The sequence below is a fragment of the Mastomys coucha genome, unplaced genomic scaffold (assembly GCF_008632895.1).
Source record: "Mastomys coucha isolate ucsf_1 unplaced genomic scaffold, UCSF_Mcou_1 pScaffold20, whole genome shotgun sequence".
Taxonomy (NCBI): Eukaryota; Metazoa; Chordata; class Mammalia; order Rodentia; family Muridae; genus Mastomys; species Mastomys coucha.
Window position 1 is genome coordinate 47,971,063 of NW_022196903.1, and position 22,391 is coordinate 47,993,453.

The window sequence follows — 22,391 nt, forward strand, 5'->3', positions numbered from 1 at the left end:
GGAAGCTTGGCTTGGAGAGACACAGACACAGACTGCCACTCAGAAGCATATAGTTTGAGGACACTATGTTATTTCACAGTTTATTTAAGGGGGAGAAACCCAACACAAAGCCTGGAAGACTTCTTCTCTCAATGCTAGAGTATACTTATGAAACAGCTGCAAGCATTAGAGTCGTGACAGGGAAAGAAGAGAGGAAACAACAAGCTGAACTGGAAAATGAGTCCTCTCATTTGGAAGAGTGCAAGGATTTTTTTTTTTTTTTGAGATTTCACAGATAAGTAAAAGACAGAATCTATGAATGTTATCATCCTTGCCCATCTTTCCTGCAGAGTTCCACTTTTAGACTAGAATGCATGCTGCACAACAGGCACACATGATGATATTTTGAACAAGATTTTGACATTGTCAATTATTTTCACTACACACAGTCTCTTGAGAGTTCAATGATGCTAGTAAATTAAACCCCAAGTCCACAAATTTCTAAGTAACACAGTTCCCTGCTCCTCTTCCTTCCTTCCTTCCTTCCTTCCTTCCTTCCTTCCTTCCTTCCTTCCTTCCTTCCTTCTTCTCTCCCTCCCTCCCTCCCTCCCTTCCTTCCTTCCTATCTATATGAAACTCAGAATTTCTCTTAGCTTCCTCTGGCCACTGGGCCCCTGCCAGGGAAACTGGAACAGCTATGTAGTGATAAAATAGAGACATAATCAACAGTATGTACAGTACAGAATACAACTACCCAACTACAAACATAACTTGGAACTGACTGGTAGGGTCTAGAAGTCATATACAAAGTTGTGAAGTATACCATGATGTATGAATGTGACAGTTTCCACACAAGTTCCATGTCTGTATCAATGCAACCCTTCCTGTGGCTCACATGCAAGGAGGGAGGTGTCATCATGTTTGCATGCTCCCATTCATGCACATTGAAATTACCACCAGTCTCACCTCTGCTTCCTCAATCTCCTAAGTGTGAAAAGCCATTGTATCTTTTCTTTAAGCTTGAAAAAAAGTTAAATATAACAGAGGTATGCTATGTACATGTGACCAGTATCTAAGGTCTTGTGTTTGTGCATTTCCCTATGGGATCTGGCAGAACACTGATCCTGTTTAACTGAACAAAATACATGAACCTCCATGCATCAGGTTAAGCACTGCATGCACTGTTTCAGGCAGCCGTTCCATATTTCACAATTAAATGCATGTCTTCAACCTGTAATCACCCTGTGTTGTGATCTTCTAGGGTAGTTGAATCCAATGTCTGAAGAAGCTGTTATAATTTTCCTCCAAGCTAGCTTGAGACCTATAGGCTGGATTAGTACCAATACTCACATGGGAAAAAAGGTTTCAAGATCAAATATTTTTTGTATTCATGAAAAACTTTGAAATAAAAGACTTTTAACCTAACAGCAAGCTACCAAGTGGGGATGCTCATTTCTGCTTAATTCAATGAATTATTAAAATCAGGGGGAAATGAAACCATTTTAAGCTCCAATCTTAAACCTGCAGCCAGCATCTTCCTTTGTGAAAGAAATGAAAGTATATCTAGCCACGTGCCTTCCACCTGACTCATGCCTTTCCTCCCTTTTTTCTAGGACAGGACATCTTCCACCTACTCTGCCCACGCAGCCCACCACATCTGGAACATCCTCTGCAACAGATCATGTGATTACATGATCCTAATTCCAGAGCTCACCACAGTGACCTGGGTCAGTCTGACAGGAACTGGTGACCCAGACCCAGGGCTAGAGCGCTTTCTGCAAATGGGACTGGTTCTTGTGATCACGGTGATATCCAGACAGAGAGCCAGATTTAAGGGGCCCTCCCAGATATGCATGGAAGAAGACACAGGTTGGAGATGGCTGGGCCAAAGAAGTCCACGAGGCCTGTCTTCTTCCATTACCTGTCTTCAGATCCTCACAGCAGGCTCCTCCCAGGCCTCAGCTGGCCAGCGCCATCACACACTGAAGACAGTCATTGTTTATCGAATCATGCTTTGAATCAGTAGCCCCTGCAGAGGTATGAAGACAGGTTCATCTGCATATGGCTAATCAAGTAAGGTCAGAAAAAAAATGGCTCCAGTAAATGTCCCAAAGGACAAAATAATAAAAATAGAAAGAAGAGTAATACTACTCTTTATGGTCAGATCTGACCTGAACAGAGAAGTCAGTCATACTTCCTGCTTCCTTTCTGGCCATCTCCACCACTGGTCACTAAGAAACAAATGAACAGAGTGAATGAGAGTTGGCAACATGTGCTATGCCTGCTATTGGCTGGTAGTTTCTTCCTAAAATTGTTGATGTTCTAATTCCTGTGCCCCAGAATGCAACCCTGACAGACAGAGCCTTTCAGAGGTAGTTAAGATTACAGCAAGGCCCTGGGGGTAAGCCCACATTCAATCTGAATTTCAAGAGATTGTGTCTCCGGGAGACTACTGGGCTGTGCATGCAGAGAGCACAAGTGGGAGGACACAGCAAGGAGCAGCATGCCCACAGGCTAGGAGAGAGCAGCCTCAGAAGGGAGTCTTAGATGCTGGGGCAGCTATAGCTCATTCAAACACTGTCCCTGTGCTCTTGAGGGATCGGAATGGGACACGCCCTCTCCCCAGTGCTTACAGTCCTACAAGGCATGGTGATACAGAAGGGGCTAGACTGAAATTTCACTTCACAGATACTTTTAAATTTTATGTCCTTTGTATTTTATCTTCAGAACCCAAACTCTAAAGATGTGAACCATAAAATACAAAAGCAGACTCTGCTTTGCCTCCTGGAGCTTGGCTTTCTGTGCTACCACTAACTAGGCTTAAGAATCAGCCGTCTGTGTGCATCATCCAAACCAAGCTTCAAGCATTGTAAAAACGCGTGCGAATAGCAACCAATTTTGCCTCTTAATGAGCATTTTAGCCAGATCAATACTACAAAACATCATACTGTGAAGTGCTGCTACTACTAAATGTAACTACCCAGTTGACTGGTTCAAAAAGGAACAATAGTAGCTAAAAGAACATTTTTTATTCAGAAGAACAGAGGCTATCATCTAAAATAAAGTCACAAAAATCAAAATGCATTGCATAAAAGACAGAACCTGGTATAGTCTACAAACCACGGAAAGAAAGAGCAACATAAGATGCAGCTGAATGCTTAATCAGCTGTCTGTCACTTTCTGAATCATGCCTAATATTCTAATTATTAGTCTTTATACAGAGAAAGGGCAATTATGGAGCAGGGAAGATTGCTTTAAATTTTTTTTTTGTTACCCACAATTTATAAGGCCTTCACAAAAATATAACCTAGTACCCACAAACTATAAAGGAAAAGAATGATCAACAGTTAAAATTCAGTTTTCCATCCTACAGCATTAAAAAAGAAAAGCTTTGAAATTGTATTGACAGATATGACTAACAATTGTAATCACAGAAATAAATGTAGTAAAACGATAATTTGTCTGTCACAATTTAACCAAGGGAGAAAAGTATAGCACAAGTAGCTGAATTGTGAAGTTAAATGAAAAGCAGACAGAATCCAATTTTCAATGAAACATGGAGCATTATTAATTGGTTTCTTAGCAACAGCCAGGCTAAAATTACTTAACATGTCTGCTCAATCAGATGCAAATTTGAGTGTTATCCTTTAAATGTTGATTATACTTGGCCTTTTCAGATGCAAATCCAATGTATAAAGTGAAAGTAAATGTTGACAGTGCTCATACAGAAAGACCCCCCATTCTGGGGTGAGCAGCCTCATTGGAGGAGCTGTCTGTTGGCCATTTTGCTTACTGCCACCCTTCACCTGTCTTCCCTGTCCTGCACCAGGACTGCCTCCAATCCAGAGGAAGCACTCTGGACAGCCAACTACATGACACCATTGGGCACTGCTGATTCTCACAGGGGCTCCATGGGAGATGGATGATGTTGTCAGTTTAGAATTAAATCCAGGAGACTGAACTAGGGGATTGCACCTAAGACCAATGTCAATCTCAATGTACCATTTCAGGCTTACTGTATAGAGCCAGGGGTCTCTGCACCTGCTTTTCTTTTCTCCCCTTTAAGTTCTTTATCTTGTGCAGAGCACAAGAGGATGGTCTTTACTCTCATCTTCTTTGGCTTGTTGGTTTCCCAAATAAATATTTTTACTTGCCACAACAACAGAATGCTGAATTACTGGGTCTTCTGAGTGTCAAGCAGCCAGATCTGGGTTTGTTTGTAGATGTACCCCATTCCTAGAACTCCCAGCCTCCTCAGAATTCCTATAAATAGTAGCATTTTGCCTCACTTTCACTTACTCATGCAACAAATGTTTGCTGCATACTTATTATTTGCTAGACAATGACCTAGGTGCCAGTTACAGTAGTCAGAAAATGTCTCCACTACAAGCAAATGGATTCATAATACAAAGCAATAACCTTTTAGGAAGCAATGAGAGCTGAGAAGAGAATAAATAAGACAGGGATGGAGGTGGGGCTCACAGACCACATGAAATGAAGGTAGCTGTTACATAGACCTTAAACACAAAAGAGCAAGGCAGGCATAGGTGAGGAAAGTAAATTCTCACCCAGGATAAGAAACAGCATGGAACAGAGAGCTGAGTGTGAGGAACAGGAAGGGGAAGGTGATGATATAAGAACAACCCTGGACTGTGAGGTTAGTCAAACCAGATCATTGCTAAGCTCCTCCCTCTGGATGTACTGCAAGATTATAATACTAAGCAAAAGTCTGTGGCACATGAGAAGATAAAGGCAGGGATCCTCGTGGTGGTGAGTAGATATAGCTAACTCCAAAGGTTCTTTCATTTTAAGGTCAAAGTCCAATGTTCCTTGATTTGAAAATCTTCCTGGCCAAATGGAATCCAGACTTGAACTGATTGCTCATATAACGAGGTAGAATGTTATTTCCCACCCAAAGCTCTCTTGCCTGTGACCTTCCAAGGGTTGGGATTAATGAAGAGATTAGTTGTTCAAAACACTGAATCAACACTCTAGGATATCCTAAGCAGTGATCAGCAACTTAGGGCATATATTAGAGAGAATTTGGAAGCTTGCTTTTACTTAGTGGGCAGAGCTGACTGTTGCATGGCAGATCAGAGGTCCTCACACTGATGTTGTAAGAGCTCTGCCATGGGCAGATGGACAGAAGAGCAGATGGACAGAGGGGCAAATCCTTCTCTGAAGCACACCACTTGTCCTAAGTCAGGCTTTAGGTTCCTGAAGCCATTAAGGACTTAATTGAAAATGTCTTTTACCAAAATGTGCACCCTCATGTGTAATCCATCTCAGGATGTGGTGCCACTGATGGCTTGTTGGGGGCACACATTTGCAAGGAACTTATGGGGCTAGAAGGAACACCACTGATGGCTTGTTGGGGGCACACACATTTGCAAGGAACTTATGGGGCTAAAGGTTGGAAACAATAATGATAGTGAGACTTGAAAGAGCAGAGTTTTGAAATTCTAGTAGATGACACAGTATCTTTCCAGGTTTGCCTTACAAAATTCTTATGTTAATCCTTACAGAGAAATACTACTGACCCTTAACTTACCCTGAGGCTCTAATGCAGTTGTTCTCAGTGTTCCTAATGCTGTAACCCTTTAATACACTTCCTCATGCTGTGGTGCCCCCCGATCATAAAATTATTTTTGTCGCTATTTTACAACTGTAATTTTGCTACTGTTATGATGTAACAGTAAATATGTGATATGTAGGACATTTGATGTGTGACCCCTATGAAAGAGTTGTTTGACCCTAAAAGGGGTTAAAACACACAGGTTGAAAACTACTGTTCTAAGGAACAGTGACAGATAGGTGCAAGAGCTCTCAGTACATGGTTCCTAAACCAGAGGCACCAGCAGTCCCAGGGAACTGTTAGAAAGTACAGCATGTTCACAGGTCTGGCCCCAGCCTTAAGAAATTCAAATTTTGGCAGTAGAGTCAAAAATCTGTTTTTAACAAGCCCTCCAAGGTGCTTCTGCTAAATCTGAAAACTGCTTGCCATTCTAGGCTAACTCAGTAAGATGGTGTGTCTCTGATCTTAAACCTAGCAACAGTTGCTTGCAAAGTTTAATCAACAGGAAACCAAAGATTGAAGAGTACCTTCCACATTATGGCTTGCATTCAAATTGTCTGAATTCCTTGACACAATGACCTTTTCAAAAGAACCAACCACTCAGAACACAAGATGCTGAGTCACTAACTTCTTGGGATAAACTGATCAGTCTAAGTAGAGGTTATTCTTTGAAAACTCAGGTTGGAGCAGGCCTCTGAGAAGAATCACTAAGTCCTCTGTTCTGACCCAAGGCTGGTTTCCATGAGCCTTCTGCCAGGACTGTTAGATTGCATCTGGAAGAGCAGTGCTTCCTGGGCTGGACAGAGGACAGATTCATACAGCAGGGCCTCTGTAAATAGTCCCTGAGTATTCACTGAGTATGTGACTTCTAGCCAACATCTGAGACAACCAGAGACTTGTCTGTCAGTATTTCTGACAATAACGGGATGTGATACGGATGCACAGTTGTTACAACCTTTAAAACAAACAGGAAACCTAGAAGGCTTCAGTCCTTACCAAGGATAGGAAATCTCAGATCAAAGGGTGACTCTCAAACCAAATTTCACAAGACAATCACTTGCAAAGCTAATAAAAATGCAGACTTAAGGGGCAGTCCTCAAATGAAGTACTTTGAGTTGGTGCAGGAGGAGAGGCAAGAATGTGCTTTTTAAACAATGCTCAAGAGATTAAAAATCTGCAATTAAGTTATCAACACTGTCCCTTCTGCAGCTGTTCAGGGGCTTTGCTAGAGGGTAATGAGAAGATTTTTTTAAATTTATTTTTTAGGGAAATACATCAATATGGTAGCAAAAAGAACAAGTTCCCTGTTCTCTAAATGCATGCTAAAGCAGTCTTCATTAAACTAATGTTTAAACTTTTCTTAATACAAAAGTTAAGCATGATTACTGTAAAAAAATCAAAAAGGAATGGGAAAAGATACAATATAAAATACCCATCACTTGGTACATTATATTTTCTAGAGAACAAGCTGGCCCTAACACACACACACACACACACACACACACACACACACACGGAACAGAATTTAGAATGAATACCATATATATATATATATATATATATATACACATATATATATATAGTATATGTGTGTGTGTTAGGACACACGGAACAGAATTTAGAATGAATACCATATATATATATGTACATATATATATATATATATTGTGTGTGTGTGTGTATGTGTGTGTGTGTGTGTGTGTTTGTTTTGTTTTTTTGTTTTGGTTTGTTTTTCGAGACAGGGTTTCTCTGTGTAGCCCTTGCTGTCCTGGAACTCACTCTGTAGACCAGGCTGGCCTTGAACTCAGAAATCCACCTGCCTCTGCCTCCCAAGTGCTGGGATTAAAGGCAAGCGCCACCCCCGCCCGGCTGTGTGTGTGTGTGTGTGTGTGTGTGTGTTTTAACTGCTAACATTATCAGCTATCACTCCTTGAGTCTTTTAGATATAAAATGACAGAATGATAAAAAGTTTAAAATTAAGAAATTAAAATTCTATTTATATAGCTAGCATATAGGTACAAATATTTGTGTCATTTGTAGGAGTCTGCTAAAAATCTGTTTTTTAATAAAGAAATTTGGTGCTGATAAATTCTAGGGACTTTTACTAGTTGAATGCACATTAGTAGAGGAAGACACATAGAGAATAAATTGATGTAAGCTTTGGCATTTTGGAAGCTTACTAGACCAAGGTTTTCTCAATAAATCCAAAGGGAACCAAAAGACCACTGAAATAAACCAGACTCATCCCTACCCATTTAACATTCCCATAGTGTCTATAAACAAATTCTTTTAACCAGAAAGTAGTCAAAAAATAAGCGAATTTTACAGAATGCATTCACCACAACCTGAGAGCTGAATTCTTGGACATTTATAAATGAAGCACAAAGTATGTGAGTTTAGTTACTGCCCACCTACATTCATATTCCAAAGCTTGTAATGGCTTCAACACTTAGCTCTTGCTGGAACACAAGATGCTGAGGAACAAACTGTGCTTATTAAGGGTTTGGTTAGGGCCAAGTGCAGCAGATCATGAATGAAGTCTATGCATTCTCTAAAGCAGGACTCAGGTGTCATCAGAAGTCAGCCTAGCAGAGTCATCTCTGAAAATGGGGCTTACTCACCCTTCCTCCATCTTTTGTCTTCCACAGTACCCCTGTGCTCATAAATACAAGAGATGACAGAGAATATCAAATACATGGATGTTAGCCAAAGAACAGAGATATACACTGAGATCTCTGACTGTTGGGAAGAGTGAAGCTAGGTACTCTAGGAAATGTGTCCTTTGAGAGTGACAGGACATGGTCCCCTTACCTGGTGAGCTCTTCAGAAACAAAGACTCCTAGTCATCAAATCAAATAGTGGTTAAGTTTTTCATTCAAATCCATACCAAAATTTCAGAGCCAATCATGGTAGTCTCTAGGTCCAATTGTTCAGGGTATAAAAACTATTCATCAGTTACAGTAAGACTGGGAACCTTCAGTACAGCATGACAGTCCTGCATGTCAGAAATGTATATACTTACAAAAACAGGGCTCCTAAAAATCTCACCCTCTACTTTGGCTGGAACCCTTCTGAAAATGAAGTCCACCTGAATATACACAATGAACTCTCTGAGACTAGAGTACCCAAGATCAAAGAAATAAATGAGTACCAATTTCTTCCCCAAACACTTCACCTTCTCTCTTTTTGTAAGTAAAACTGGAGTATATAATCACTAAAATCTTTAAGAAGTTCTTTAAAAATTATACATATCATCATCTCTTTCTTTTTTCTCTATAGACAACAAGTAGGTCAGGCAGACATTTGTTCCCTAAACTAGATGTGACTTTTGACATGGAAAATGTCAGTGGACAGATCTTCCAATTCACAGTACTAACCTCTCAAACCTGGGACATTTGGGACAGACATTGACACACAAAACATTGATAGAACACCTTTGATCATACTGTCCCTGTGATCAGTGGCTTCATGGCTAAAACATTTCTTTCTTGGAATCCCATGGAGGATATATATAATTTTCCTTGTATAGCTGATGAAACTGAATATAAAAACAAGTGAGTTACTGGCCACCTGATTAGCATTAGAGAATACTAATTAGGGTAAGCAGAACGTGGTGGTCCTGGCTGGAAAGACAGAAATGGATTCATTAGGGAGAAGGAGGCAAGGCTCAGCTCATTTATATTGACCACAATATGAAATCAAGTGTTCCAGAACCAGAACTCATTAAAAAGTGCAGAGGGAGAAAAGTGAGCAGAGGCTGTTTTGCTTAGAAGCTTAAAAACTGTTGGAAACAAAGTATCAGAGTACCCACAGTTTAAGGGAAACCAGAACTACCCATAAAGATTTCAAAGAAGTCAACTTCAAGGACAGGGAAGGATTCGTAAGGGTGGTAAGGAGAGGATTAAGTGGAAGTTATAACGTGAAATTAGTGCAAAGGCTGTTCAAGCTACACATAAGGAAGCAATTTTCAGCTCTAATTTTCATTAGGAGCACAGAATGATCTGTGTAGTGATGACCCTTCATCATGACCATTATTTGAAATTACTGGCACTCACATGTATAAACAGAGTGGAAATTAAATATAGACATGGAAGATAGAGCACTGTGATCAATTTTTTAAATCTTCCGACTACAGATGACATTTTCCAAAATAAAATACCCCAGTATAGTAGGCTTTCAATTTATAGTATTCAATTACAATCAATATATTTGGAGAACCACTACTGACTTCCATACTCACCCCTCCACAGTCCCATCTCTGATCCCTTTCTGCTTTCTGCTCAGCACTACAGAACTCCGCACTCTGTTGCAAGCAAAACTTTTAGGAGAATCTGTGAGTGGAGGAAAGGACGTGGCCACTACTTCCACTACAAGAGCATACTCCCAAGCAAACAAGTGACTCTCCTCTTTCCCAAAGAGACCCTCCCCTTAACGCTGCAAAAGCTTTGTTGTTTCTGTTTTGTCATTTGTCCTACAATCTCCCTTCAAAGATGCTAATTCTTTTCTCTGTCAGCCAGATCCTATCAGTAATTTACACTATGAATCAGACTGGCTTTCTAACTACCAATTTTAACTGGCTGCCTTGAAGAAATCCGAGTTTTTAAAATGTGTAATGGGAAAAGGAATGGGGGTAGCCCAAAGGAGTAAGACTGCCACCTGGCTGTAAGTTCACCTTATGCCTTAGATAAAGACAAGTGAAGGGAAACAGGGACACACCACATGCCGTGTTTGCTTCTTCAAATCTAGCAGGTAAAGAAAACAGGTTTTTGTTTTTAAATTATTTAAAAAATTGTTTTTATATTTTCTTTATTTACATTTCGAATTTTATCCCCTTTCCTCATTTCCCCTTCAAAAAAACCCCTATCCCATCCTCCGTCCCCCTGCTCACTAACCCACCCACTTCTGCTTCCCTGTCCTGACATTCCCCTACACTGGGGCATAGAGCCTTCACAATGCCAAGGGTCTCTCCTCTCATTGATGTCCCACAAGGCCATCCTCTGCTACATATGCAGCTAGAGCCATGGGTCCCTCCTTGTATACTCTTTTGTTGGTGGTTTAGTCCCTGGGAGCTCTGGGGGTACTGGTTAGTTCATATTGTTGTTCCTCCTATGGGGCTGCAAACCCCTTCAACTCCTTCAGTCCTTTCTCTAGCTCCTCCATTGGGGACCCTGAATTCAGTCCAATGGTTGGCTGTGAGCATCCACCTCTGTATTTGTCAGGCTCTGGTAGAGTCTCTCAGGAGACAGCTATATCAGGCTCCTGTCAGCAAGCACTTGTTGGCATCCACAATAATGCCTGGGTTTGCTAACTGTATATGAGATGGATCCCCAGCAGTTTCATTACTCACATGATTTCAACACCCAAAATTCAACCCAATACTAACACTTTAGTTGACCTTACTATTAACATAGACAATGTTTTGAAGAGAGGAATAAGGCCAGGAACCTATGGTAATTCCCTATTTGTGGCCAACTAGGACCATGGCTCCCCTCAAACCTGACAGTGACCTTAAGTCCTTGACCAGGCCAATTTGTTCCTACTTAGGCCTTGGCACTCATGTATTCTCTTGCCAAAAACAGTCTTCTTCCAGAGAGTTCTTCCTATCACTCTGGTCTTAGAATAACTGTCACCTCTTCAGATGGGCCTTCACTGAGCCAAACCAATGCTGCCCGCTTGCTACTTAAAAGCACACAACTTCCTTCCTTCCTCCCTCCCTCCCTTCCTTCCTTCCTCCCTCCCTTCCTTCCTCCCTCCCTTCCTTCCTCCCTCCCTTCCTCCCTTCCTTCCTTCCTTCCTCCCTCCCTTCCTTCCTTCCTCCCTTCCTTCCTTCCTCCCTTCCTTCCTTCCTTCCTCCCTCCCTTCCTTCCTTCCTCCCTTCCTTCCTTCCTCCCTTCCTTCCTTCCTTCCTCCCTCCCTTCCTTCCTTCCTCCTTCCTTCCTTTCTTCCTTCCTGTCTTTTACAGCACTTAAAGGCCTATTGGGAATGCTATTTGTGACTCATCTGTGCCCCTTACTAAAATCCAGGTGTTATAAAGCCAGAGCACAGTCTTGTAGTGGTTGCAGTCTACCCTCTATGTGAACTGTTCCCAGACATGATGAGTTATCCTAGTCACTGGTTGTTCTACTTGGAAAACCATGTAGGACATCACTTCCTTTGTACCTTGGAGATGTCTTCAATATAAACAGCACAAAGGCATAGACAATAAAAAAAAATCTCCAGCCTGGTATCTATGGCTCTAATTTCCAAGTTGGATCTCTTGTAATTCTTCTCAATTTACCAGTACTTTAATTCTCAAAGAATACCATAGAGAACCCATGCTAAGTGATTTATTTCTGCCCAAATGTGATCATTTAGTTAAAGTGAAAATGCACTCTGCAGTGACAACAGTCTGTACTTCGCAGGGTCCTGAAGTCTGAAAGTGTGTGTGTTTGTGACTCCTACCACACATTTCCCAATCCATTTTATACCAACTGGTGGTGGTGGTGGTGAGTCAGATTTTCTGTTTGTATCCCTTGCTGTCATGAAACTCACTGGAAAGAGAAAGCCATGCTCAAACTCCAGAGATCTCCCTGTCTCTGCCTCCTGAGTGTTGGGATTAAAGCCATGCCCAGCTGTCTTCTATTTTGTATTATACTTGAAATTTTATATTTAAATTTTCTCTTTTAGTTTTTTGTGGGGTGGGTTTCATGTCTATTCCTTTTAACTCCAAAGTGTTTAGTATTGAGCTTTAAATGAACACATAGGTACTAATCTGAAATGATTTCAAGCTATGAGTTGTCTGATGTGCAAGTAAGTAGCAGTTTTCCTAAGTTTAACTGTGTGTGGTGGTTAATTTTTACTGCTACTCCAAATGGACTGGGAAATACTTGGGATAATTGTAAGGCATATGTCTGGTGTATCTGTGAGGCTTTCCCAGAGAGGATCAGGTCATGAGGGTTCTGACATAACCAGTGGTTTAATCCACTAATGGATTAAAAATTTCAAAAGATTACCCTAAGTGTGGGTAGAACTGTAGAAGATGGGGCACAGCTGGACAAAGTAAGTCACTAAGGGTAAACCTTGGGGGACTTTTCCTACACTTCCTTATTGCTGTTTTGCTCTCTGTGCTCCATGAAGTGACCTCCTCCTCTCCCTGAGTGTTCTCACTGCCACCATGATCTGCCTCATCAAGAGTCCAGGAGTCCAGGATCAATGGAGCCAAGGACTGGGGACTAAAATCTTTTAAACTGTGAGCCAAATAAAAATGCCTCTTTCTTTAGGTTGTTTTGTTTTGTTTTGTTTTGTTTTTTTGTTTTTTTTCCCCTATGAATTGTGTTGTGAAAGCAGTTAGAAAAGCAACTTACTTGCTGGGTTAAGTCAGAAGAAGCAGCATTATCTTTATATAGTAACATCTTAAGTTACCACTGACTGTTTCATTTCATCTTAAATTACAGACTTATAAACATAAACATGTATATGTTGCACTGCCTACACATAATGACATAGATCTGAGTGAAAATCCAAGACTGAAAATGTAATGTAAAAAGTTGTAGCCCTAAAACTTGTGCTATCTTAAACTGAAGATCACTTTCTCTTCAACAGGCAAAAATCTAACAGAAGTGTGTTGATACTCTGAGCATGTGCAAGAAAGCAAATGGGAGACAGCATTTACTCCACAGCACAAAATACACTCTTTAGCACCAAGGGAGTTATTGTATGTTACAATTTTTATATGCTTTACAATCATTACTACACCAGCTAATTGCTAATAAGAGCAAAGAGCTCCCTGCCACATGCCCACAAACACATGTTCTCTGGCTATTTTAATAAGAACTGGCCCAGGTTTATAGCAAAATAACTTGACTCAGGACTTTCTGCCAAAAATTTCATCTTGTAAGTACACCGTGCCACAGATATCTGGGCATTTTGAGGTGTTTTTGCAAGAACAGAGAGGAGATATTTTCAAGGGCAAAAGACATCTTCGGAATAAGCAATTACTTTTAAAAGTCTGATCAATAGGAAATAACAAGAACTATAAAATGTCTTTTAAAAACTAATTTCAGAGTAAGGGAAAACGCCATTTCCAGCAGCACTAATGACAAGCCAGGGTGTCTTGGCTAAGTAAGCGGCACCACCCTAGGAAGCTGCTTGAGCTACATATGCTGCTAAAAGGAGGCTATCGGAGGCCTCTCCCCAATCTTCCTGCACTGACATACTGTGTCACTGCACCAGCTCTTCTCTTACATAATTCTAGGTGAATTTCTACAAGCTAGTGAGATTGGCAACTGTATAAATATCTTCTCAGTTCTCTGCTTCACCTTGGGGGATGGCTGTATCTCATATTTTCCACATTTATGGACAGCCTTGCAATTCACAATGCTGTCATGAAACTCAAAAATATAATACTGGACATAATCACATGAGGTCCCCAATTCTGAGCGCTCAGGAAGCATCTGGGGCTGTGCTGTTTTATGTTTATGATCACGTAACCCTCACAACTCCTTATAAAAGGTATTATTCCTATTTTATGAATAAAAATGGAATACAGAAGTTATATTTTATGTCTGGAGCATTTATAGCTAAAGATAAACAGTAAATATTTTGTTCAAATGCTTTTCCTAACTCTGACTCCAAATAACCTACTGTATAGAGTTTTTTTTTCCTGCTCTTATGATCTCTAAATGGAAAGTTAACCTTCCTGGAGAAGGACATGAGAGAAACCATCTGGATCTATGGTACATGACCAATTATGTTCCTAGACACAGTGGGTATTTAGAATTGGGGGGAAGCCACATCTCAGCTGAGGCTAGGCTGGGCTGGCTACACAGCAAGTTAAACGGATGGTCTGGCTGGACAGCTCAAATCTACTATGGTTAGTGAGCACCTTCTATATTTCACTTAGCATGATTTTCAGTGCTGGGGATGGGACCCAGAGCCTTATGCATACCAGGCAAGCACTCTATCTATCACTGAGCCACATGTCCAGCCGACCATGCCTCAATTGCCGAGATTATTATAAAGTCTTCATCCTCATTCAGTCTATATTATGGTTAGGGAGAGAGACTAGTGAGATAGTAATAAGTATTCTACAGTGTACTTATTGGAGTACTTATTGGCAAGTACTTATGGTTCCCACCTAAGTACTGATTACTGAGGCACAGGGACATGTCTGTTCCCAGCCTAAGCTGAAGAAGACAAAGGGCCTACAAAGGGATTCCTTAAGAAGCCATCAGAGGACAGACAGAGAGAGGTGAGCAGGTGAACTGTGGGCTGAGTAACTTGGTTGAGTGGGTGTTCACTTTGTAGTAGATTATGTATGAAAGTACTTACTAACCAGAAACCTTTGAGTTGGGCATCTTGATGCTATCTTATAGGCAGCAGCTGAAGCATGGGAAGTATAGTGATATGCACAAAGTTGTACAGCAGTTAGGGTAGTGAGCCTGTGCCTGAGATTCAGAACATCTCACCCCAAACCACCACTGTACCCTGGAGGATCATTAGATGCGGTAAGCTCCTGGAAACAGAAGGAAAACCCAGGGCTTGGGCATACGTGCAATGGCATGGCAAGTAAGACTGAGGTGGGATGTCTGCACCTTCAGATGCGTCTTCCCCCACTTCTCGCCACCCTCACAACCCAGGGCATCCCTAACAAGAAGGCTGAGGTCTTTTGGAACTAACAGTCTATCTGCAGTGACATAGTGAGCCTTAGCTAACAATTCTAGTCTCCTTACAGTATTTGTCACGGCCTCTCAAGCACTTTCTTGATAGTTCCTTTTCCCCAAAAATGGCAAGACTTGATAAATATATTTTCAGGACTCAGGTGGCTGTTTTCCCATTGGTGTACCCCACTTTCCACCTATGCAGCTTCTCAGTAGTCACCCATGAGTGGTGTATGCTGTACAACTAGGAACTCATTATGGTGTGTGGGAGGACTGGGTGACAAGCAAAAGAGTACTGTCTTAGGTAAAATGGGTATAGTCATCCTGCTAATCATACTCCATCTGCTATTTAAATGTACTTTTAAGTTTCTAAGAACATGCTGCATGTTAACTCATTTAGTGTTGAAGTTCGATCTTGAATGTTCTCCATGGGCCCATATTGTGAAGGGTTGGTATCTAGTTCAAGGTATAATGAGAGTACTGGGACTTTCAGTAGGTGGGTCTGGTAGAAGGAAGTGAACTGAGGTGTCACAAAGAGGATGGTTAGAACTCCAACCCCTCTTTCTCTTGTTTCTCAGTTGTCATTAGGTCAACAGTCATTTTCTTTAACTACCTCACCAAATGGGCTGCATGGTCATGGATCCAAAACTGAACACGTCTACCATGGACTGAAACACCTTCCACTGTGAGACAAAATAAACTTTTTCCTACTTGTTGTCTCAGATGTTTGACATAGCAATGACAATGTGATGATCAACAGAATCATCCCAACAGCACTCAGGGTCCAACAAGAAGACTAAGGCATAGGCAGGGTATATACCATGCCTATGGGTACATGAAGGGCAGCCAGGAGGGCAGGATTCAGTTCTATAAGCTTACTAGAGCCAAGTCTTAATTATTACCTTCTCTTGCTAACTCTCAGGAGAAAAAAATGGGACAACCCATATTCCAAAACCTTATCTACTAGCTGCCCTAGAGCAAATAGGTGTAACATCTTTGTGAGCCTGTATACTTATTACATTAAAGAAACTCAGTGTAATAAAAGAGGTATGTACTCAAAACATCATTACTCATAAACAGCACAGAGGCAGTGGGAACCTCATTCCTAAGACTGAATTGAAATTTACCAAACAAGTAAAAAAGAGTGCATAGAACACGTTAATAATGGCCCAGACAAAGACACAGTTTCATATCTAACCTACTATTAATTAATTTATGTATTGCCACTAGGGAGGAGGCAGTCAGTATTAAGTTCCATCAAGTGTGGAGAAGCATCAGTACTGCTATGACTGTTAGAATGGTAATTACTGAGTAGCGGTGCCTTCCTTATTCACAGTCATAGAATGCTTTGCTGTTCACCTGCCACAGCATCTTTGACAGGCCTGACAAGCTTTTCAGAGACCAGGACACCCCTCAAAGAGAACAAAGGAGATCTGACTTGTAAATCCTGGCAGGCTTCTGATCCAATTCTAGTCTCTAAAGAATATCTGCCTCCTGTCTCCTTCCAAGGGCCCCTATGTTGTATCTATAACATATAAGGAGCACAGAAGAAACTCTGCCCAACATGATGATTTGGGATGTTGACTGAAGAGTTCCAGGGGCATTGGGCTCAGGATAGCTTACATTGTGAGCTGTGTAACTTTGGGCAGTAACAGGAAACAGCATATCAAACATAAACCAGTTGTCTAATTAGGTTAGGGTGGGACAGAAGTGAAAGGACTCTATTACTACCCAGTTCTCAGCTCTGACTATCTCTCAGGGTTCTGGCCCTAATCTTTTTAGTTTAGTACTTGAGACAAGATCCCCATTGTCCACAGTTATGCCTGATGCTAGTTAAGAGTTTGTCACTGAACACTGATTTCCTATGCTCTTGGTCAGCTTCTGAGTCTATGTCCACAACATTGTCAAAATTGTCAAGAAAAAGACCCAGGAAACTCTTGGCAAAGCCAAGCCTGGTCATGTCAGGGCTCAAGTGTTCTCCACAAAATTTGTATGGTGGATTCCTGAGCCTGGGTATCTCCAAATGTATTTTACTTGACTACAGGGCCACTATGGACCAATAGTTAAATATGCCTGGTGTCCTTATGAAAGGGACATAACCATGGTTTCAGGACACAACCATGGTTTCAGGAGAGAACCATGTGAGGATTAAGTTGTGCTGCCTAAGACCAAGAGCTTCAACGGCTGGGAGAAAACTTACAACAACATATCTTTCTGTCTCCTTCAGTGCAGCATGGCCTTTCTGTACCTTGATTGTTTCTATCTAGTCTCTAAAACTATCAGAGAACAAATGTCTGACATTTAAGCCAATTCATTTATGGATCTTTTTAGAGACAATTCTAGGGAACTGCACCCTTAGCATCTGCTTCACAGTTGACCTGCACAGGATAATTTCTTCATTTCACCCTGTTTACTAGGATCCACTAAGGGCCAAGTCCAGACTGAAGGGTAAAAATGAGGACACTGCCCCTGGAATCTGAAATCAAAGAATGCCAATGCCCTCTGTGGGATTACAGTAAGGTGGTCCTATGGTAAAGAGAGGGTGGAAGAGGAGGTGGTGATTCTTTCTGGAAAGGTTCTGCCTAAAGTGAGTCCTTGAGCAGCTCCAGTTTCTATAAAGGCTGGATGACAGCACAGTGCTGGCAGCCCAGAACACAGAGAGAAAAGTAAGGCATCACAATACAGTAAGAGTCCCCAGATACAAAGGTACTCATCCCAGCATCCTCACTGCCAGACAGAAGATGTACTCGACAGCCGTTGCCACTTCTCAGTGATTCTGACTGAGAGACCTGGGGTGGGGACAAACATGAGCCCCTAAATGTCCTAGGAGCGGGGTGAATATTCAGCATCCACAGATTTTGTTTCATCTTCACAGTACTTCTCAAGCACGGCACAACTTTGACAGTAAATGACAGTATGCAACATAATTAAAGTAGAAGCAATTTAGCAATGTCTACATGGGAACTGGAAAGCATCCATATCTGTTCTTTGTATCACACTGCAACTATACAAAGAACACAATGGAAGGCATTGAGCAATTTTGAAATCACTGAAATGATGCTTGCAAAGGAAGCTATAGGACTGGTATTCAAATATACTTTGAATTGTTGAAAGTTCTTTGTGGTTGTAAGAAATGTCCACTAGTTTACCACCGAATGAGCTGGTCACCATGAATGCCTAGTAGCACTTGTGACATTCAGTAGAACTTGTGACACTTGCTCACAACCCCACAGTTAGGAAGCCCATGCTTATGCTGTGGTGTGCTATTCCAACTTTTCATTTGAGGTAGAACAAAAACTCACAGACTTAAAACATGTAGCCACAAGCTGGATCCTGTTACACTGAAGTCCCAAGCCAAATGTTAAATAGATCGTTGATCCTGACCCGACTCAGACATGTGACTCCTACAAAGTTTAAGTTAACAAACATCATGGACAGGCAGCCAGTACATGGGAAGGTTGATGGTTTCTCAGAGGCTTGGCTTTCTGAGCTATAGAAGGGACTCTTAGAGTTTGTCCTAAGTTGTATAAGTGCACAGAGATGGAATGCTGGAAAATTTCTGTATGGTATTGGTAAGACGTCAGCAAGAATCAAACAGGCCAATTTTCCCCAGCAAAAAGATTTCATTTAGAACAATACCAGACTATTTCCAGAAAGACTCAATTCAATGTTTATGCTATCACCAAACTAGATATTTTTCAATAAAGCATGCATTAAGAACAAAAAGTTTCTGCCATTAACAGAAACTAAGCAACAACAGAGACAAAAGCAAACTAAAACCACTGAACTTGGGTTTTGGTTCTTACTTTGATTCACACAAAAGCACGTTCAGCAGCTGCTATGATTTTACCCTCAGAAATACATGAGCTTCTGAAGCTGGGTGTTAATACATGTTATTATTTTAAGCTATGCCTTTCAGACCTTTTTTAAACAACAACTTGTAGTAACACTTTTAACTGGAGCTGGGGAGATGGTTCGGTGCTTAAAAGCACTGGCTGCTCAATTCCCAGCATCTACACAGCAGCTCACAAACATCTGTAACTCCAGTCCTAGGGGAACTGATGCCTCCACAGATATCAGGCATAGATGTGACGCCCAATCATACATGCAGGCAAAATACTCATTCAAATAAAATTCAATTCAAATTTTTAAAAATAAATAAATACATTTATTATTTACCCTCTCTGACTCTACTTCACACTCACTAAGGATTGAACACAGGACCTTGTATCCTATCACTGAGTTCATACTTCATCAAAAATATTACAAATTTATAATGATCACAACTGATTCATAACCTATTACTGAGTTTATGCAGTTAGGGAAAAACTACATATATAAAAATAACAGCTAAATTATAGAATTCCTGTAAAGAGGAAATTTATTTATTTTTTTACCACTGTGATGAAATATCTGAGAAATTAGTTTAAATGGCAGAAAAGTTTATTTGAATCATAGTTTTAGCCCATGGGTCTGCATCCCATTGCTTTGGGCCTGTGGTGACACAGAATGTCATGGTAGAGCACAGGCCCAGAGATGCCTGTTCACTTCAGAGCAATAGGAAGCAGAGATAAGAGGAGTTTGAGGTCCTAATATTCTCTCCAGTAGGCCTACACCTGGAATGTCCCACCATCTTCTCATAGCACCACAGGCTGGGAAACAAGCCGTAATATCCCAGGTCTTTGGAGAGGCTTACAAAGTTGAAACCATAACAAGAATGAGGCAGTTCTTGTACTGATACAAAGAGATTCTCATGAAAGATTCAATTGGACTGAAGATGGCTCAGAGGTCCAAAGTATACATGGACCCTGCAAAGGACCTAAGTTTGGATCCCAGAACCCATGCTGGAAGGCTTACAACTGCCTATGATTCTAGTTCCAGGGGATGGCCACTCTCTTCTGGACTCCATGGGCTCCTGTACTCTCATGTGCACATAGACACACACACACACACACACACACACACATACACACACACACACACGCACATGTTGGGAAACCCAGCTACTTCCCAACGTTGTAGCCTACCAGGTCAGGATAGCTCCTCTGAGCTCAGGGCAAAATGGAGGTCTCCCTTTTCCAGTAGGGTTTCCCCTTTTCTGATCTTGCCTAGGGAGCCCAAGTTCCACAGCCTCTAACTGAGGAAGGTCAATTAGTCCTTGGCAAACCTACAAGTTCAACTTCCTCTTCCCATCAATTACCTGGGATTCCTGCAATGCCTTGCCATACAAATGAGGCATTCTCAGTACTTTAAACTATAGCCAATGACTTATATTCACACTGAAAACTCCTTCGCACTTTCCAAGGTTCATATACAGCCCTGTCTACTCCAAATAAAGTGTATTCGCACAAATTGTTTCACTAAAGATCATCTAAGAACTATCTCACTGAGTGTAGTCTAAAAGGCTAAAACTCTAAAATCCTCAGAGAACTCTCCTCCTTCCCACCCCTGACTCCCAACTGGTCATGGACCCTGCAGACCCCACCTGTTCTGGGCTCAAGTTCATTCTTCCAGCCTGGTATGCAGCATCTGGACACTCTGGGAGAAAGTAAAACACGCGCACACACACATACACACACACACACACACACACACACACACACACACACCTTAAAATAAAACGAAAAAATTAAATATGAGTGTTAAATTTACAATGATGTTCAACAAATTTCATTTTCTTTGTCAACAAATTTTTGAATAATTTATTAAAACATTAGTAGTAGAAGCTTATTGAAATCCCTGGGCTTCATTCCCAAAGGTTCTGATGTGGTAGATTAGTGATGTACAGAAAACATTATTTTCCATATGTACCCTCCTCACATTTGTGTCTATGCATATATAATTCTAACACTTTGATGCACGATCATAGCTATAATTATCATAGTAATATCTACAAGACCTGAAATCCACCGTCTGCAGAGCCAGGTGAGTAGGCATTTATGTACTAGACTCACCGAGAGGCCTACTGAGCACTGGAGTCAACCAGGAGACTCGACAAACACTTCCAAAACACTCAAGACCTCCTCAAATGAGTGATTTTTCCCTCTGTGCTTACACTTTTAGTTCCTAGAAAAGAGGACACTCCAGAGAGAAGCCAAGCAAGGAAAGGAGGCTGAAGCTGTCTTTAAAGCCAGGGTCTGTCTCATCAGGCACACAGAACTTACCATCCCATGTGGTATAGCAAACGAACATCTACAGAAGGAGTATAGCCAGCAGAAAGCAGGTTGGATTTCTGCTACTCCACAGGCATGTCACATGAACAAAGCCTTGTACAATCAGCTTGAGTGTAATTCCTCTTATTGTTCAACCCCAGCCTAGGGCTTACCCTCTGCGTCAGGGATAAGAATTACAGGACCTGCATTGGATTAGAAAGAGTATTTTATAGGGAGGGAGTCATGAAAGCTTGCAATCCCAACCCTACCTCTACCCAAATGCTGAACTAGCTTGGGACTATTAGACTGAAGGAATGGAATAATGAGTTTGTTTCGTGGGCTGGTGCCCTGAGCAGATCTTGGGCACAAACTCCGCAGCCAGTCCCACAACACCCAGAGGAAGCTCCACTCCCAGGTGCTCTAACACGCCTAGGATCACAGGATCCCAAAATCACAGGATCGCAGAGACAGCTTGACTCTGAGGAGTCCTGACACAACCAGGATCATAGGAAGGACAGGCTCCAGTCAGATTTAGCAAGGGCAGGTAGCACTAGAGATAACCAGATGGCAGGGGGGCAAGCATAAGAAAATAAACAACACAAACCAAGGTCACTTGGCATCATCAGAACCCAATTCTCCCACCATAGCAAGTCCTGGACACATAATCATACCAGAAAAGCAAGATTCAGATCTAAAGTCACTTCTCATGGTGATGATTCAGAACTTTAAGTAAGACATAAATAGCACCCTCAAAGAAATACAGGAGAACACAGGTAAAGAGCTAGAAGCTCTTAAAGAGGAAACACAAAAATCCCTTAAAGAACTACAGGAAAACACAATCAAACAGGTGAAGGAAATGAGCAAAACCATCCAGAATCTAAAAATGGAAACAGAAACAATAAAAAAATCAGAAAATAACCCTGGAGATAGAAAACCTAGGAAAGAAATCAGGAGTCACAGATGCAAGCATCACCAACATAATTCAAGAGATAGAAGAGAGAATCTCAGGGGCAGAAGATACCATAGAAAACATTGACACAACAGTCA

General features: G+C 41.3%; 1 protein-coding gene and 1 long non-coding RNA gene across 3 annotated transcripts in view; both read right to left on the reverse strand.

The window, feature by feature from the left end:
• The window catches only part of LOC116098935, a 41,960-nt gene extending 37,600 nt beyond the window's left edge, over positions 1–4,360 (reverse strand). The window contains exon 1 of the long non-coding RNA XR_004122006.1: positions 1,901–4,360. This is a non-coding gene — a long non-coding RNA (uncharacterized LOC116098935). The remainder of the gene's footprint in view (positions 1–1,900) is intronic.
• Jazf1 (JAZF zinc finger 1) overlaps positions 1–22,391 on the reverse strand; it is a 323,397-nt gene that overhangs the window by 258,887 nt on the left and 42,119 nt on the right. The window lies entirely within an intron of this gene.